The sequence below is a fragment of the Salvelinus fontinalis genome, chromosome 9 (genome assembly GCF_029448725.1).
Source record: "Salvelinus fontinalis isolate EN_2023a chromosome 9, ASM2944872v1, whole genome shotgun sequence".
NCBI classification, from domain to species: Eukaryota; Metazoa; Chordata; class Actinopteri; order Salmoniformes; family Salmonidae; genus Salvelinus; species Salvelinus fontinalis.
The window spans coordinates 46,826,066-46,829,313 of record NC_074673.1 but is presented as its reverse complement, the minus strand read 5'-3'; positions in this window follow the sequence as shown (position 1 = coordinate 46,829,313).

Here is a 3,248-nt window from a genome sequence, read left to right as displayed (position 1 = left end):
TTTCTCAGTCTCGTGCAATTTTTGGATCTGTGTTGAAACGTATCTACTGTGCATTCAGGAAATATTCAGAACAGACTTTTTCCACATTTTGTTAACAGCCTTATTCTAAAATGGATCAAATAGTTTTTTGCCCTCAACACACAACACTCCATAATGACAAAGCAAAAACAGGTTTTTATAAACTTAAATATCACATTTACATAAGTATTCAGACCCTTTACTCAGTACTTTGCTGAAGCACCTTTGGCAGCGATTACAGCCTTGAGTCTTCTTAGGTATGATGCTACAAGCTTGGCACACTTTGGGGGGTTTCTCCCATTCTTGTCTGCAGATCCTCTCAGGCTGGATGGGGAGTGTCACTGCACAGCTATTTGCAGGTCTCCAGAGATGTTTGATCGTGTTCAAGTCCGGCCTCTGGCTGGGCCACTCAAGTAGATTCAGAGACTTGTTCCGAAGCCACTCCTGCGTTGTCTTGGCTGTGTGCTTAGGGTCGTTGTCCTGTTGGATGTGAACCTTTGCCCTAGTCTGAGGTCCTGAGCAGGTTTTCATCAAGGATCTCTCTGTACTTTGCTCCCTTCATCTTTCCCTCGATCCTGACTGGTCTTCCAGTTCTTGCCGCTGAAGATCATCCCCACAACATGATGCTGCCACCGCCATGCTTCACCGTAGGGATGGTGTCAGGTTTCCTCCAAACGTGAAGCTTGGCATTCAGGCAAAAGAGTTCGCTCTTGGTTTCATCAGAGAGTCCTTTTGGCAAACTTCAAGCAAGCTGTCATGTGCCTTTTACTGAGGAGTGGCTTCTGTCTGGCCACTCTACCATAAAGGCCTGATTGGTGGAGTGCTGCAGAGATGGTTCGCCTTCTGGAAGGTGCTCCCATCTCCACAGAGGAACTCTGGAGCTTTGTCAGAGTGACTATCGGGTTCTTGTTCACCTCCCTGACAAAGGCCCGGAATATTGAGTACAATAATTTCTTATGTATCCATAAAACTCCTCTGTGCGTCAATATTAATCCCCCAAAAAATTCCCAAAACTCAAACCACACAGACACAAAGCCAAGTCCTGCCTTTTGATATCCAGCTGAGTGTGAACAATGTTGCCCATGAGATGCAGGTGTTTGACCGTGTCCTTAGCCTTCCTGGTGCTGGTGAAGATATCCACCTTTCCAAACTTGGCACATGTCTCAGCCAGGAACTGCTCCTTGTTGTCATTGAGGTGAGCAAAAGGTAACCTTGATGGGAATGGGCCCGTCGTAGAACTCATCCAGAGGGGACATAACGAGGATACACTAGGCTTCTCATAATGACCTCAACACAGTCACCTTGAGAAACGTAATACAAACAGATAAATAGCCTGTTCCCTGATCTTTGTCCCATCTTGCCAACCCTTTTGATCATTGTCAAACATAACAATGACTATAGGAGTTGCAAGACTGCAGATCTGGGACCAGGCTACCAGACACACATTATATCCTTTAAATATCACAGACATGTCTCGGAAATATCGATCTACATTCAAAATCCTAACCAGTTACCTCTGAGCTGGGAGCTGCTGATGGGTGAGTTGGCAGTAAGGGCCATGGGCTGCCTGCATGCCTATGCTCGGAGCTCATCCCTGGCTAGCTCTGGTAGTGATGCCCCCATTCAAATGACTTACATGCAGTGGCGATTTTAGCACGTAAATCTTGGTGGGGCAAAAAAATGTTTTAGATGCATGCCAGCAAGTCCACAGCACTAAACAATACTTTAATTAAGATTCTATATAAAGCTGTCCCAACACCTTACCTCTGCTACACCTGGCTATCAGCGGAGCCTTGTCTGGCAGCGAAACAGTTCATTCAGCCTCATTTACTGCCTTTAAAAAATATATCTGACATGGTTGACTTGCTTAAACAAATGGGATTTCTACTGACAATTTAAGATGTACAAACTAAGGCGTAAGGGGACGACGAGCAGGAAAGGAGGCAATCCGTAATTTCGATTAAGACAATGAGCGAGCTAGGACAGAATTCAGAACATGGGCCGCTCTTACAGCATTCTCACTAAGCAACCAAGTCAGAACTGTAGGATAAATAAAGGGGGCATACAGTGGGGCAAAAAAGTATTTAGTCAGCCACCAATTGTGCAAGTTCTCCCACTTAAAAAGATGAGAGAGGCCTGTAATTCAACAGTACACTTCAACTATGACAGATAAAATGAGGAAAAAAAATCCAGAAAATCACATTGTAGGATTTTTAATGAATTTATTTGCAAATTATGGTGGAAAATAAGTATTTGGTCACCTACAAACAAGCAAGATTTCTGGCTCTCACAGACCTGTAACTTCTTTAAGAGGCTCCTCTGTCCTCCACTTGTTACCTGTATTAATGGCACCTGTTTGAACTTGTTATCAGTATAAAAGACACTCACTCTCATCTTTTTAAGTGGGAGAACTTGCACAATTGGTGGCTGACTAAATACTTTTTTGCCCCACTGTATAAGCAGACATTGAAAGCTATTTACAATATTCAATGATTACATTTCTCTAAAGCAGGCTATAGGCTACATGTGCACCACCGTCCAAACAGGCGAAATTAAGACCGGAAAAGGGACCAAATTATTAGGGTGAGGCACATGGGCTACTAGCAGCATGCTACAGTATACATATCTCCCTGGCATATTACATCATTAATGCAGCAGCATACAATACATTTTTGGACTCACCTTGTGAGTCCACCTGTGCTCACTTGAACAGGAAGGTGGTGTGGGGGTCCTTGGTGGGTAAATTTTGTCATCAAAGTCTGGCATTCTCTGGATTTATGGTGCTTTGAAGACAACTGGTAACTCTGAAAAAACAATGTCGAATCATGATGACGTCAGTGATTTTCAGGTCGAGCTCCAGAAAGAAGCCCAAATTTCAATTCCGAGTTGGATGACCATTCAAAACATTAAATAGTACCTGCAAAACACCAGTCTCAACAGTGAAGATACAACTCCTGGATGCTGGCCTTCTAGGCGGAGTTCCTCTGTCCAGTGTCTGTGTTCTTTTGCCCATCTTAATCTTTTATTTTAATTGGCCAGTCTGAGATATGGCATTTCCATTGCAACTCTGCCTAGAAGGCCAGCATCCCGGAGTTGCCTCTTCAGTGTTGATGTTGAGACTGGTGTTTTGCGGGTACTATTTAATGAAGCTGCTAGTTGAGGACTTGTAAGGTGTTTTTCTCGGACTAGACACTCTAATGTACTAGTCCTCTTGCTCAGTTGTGCACCGG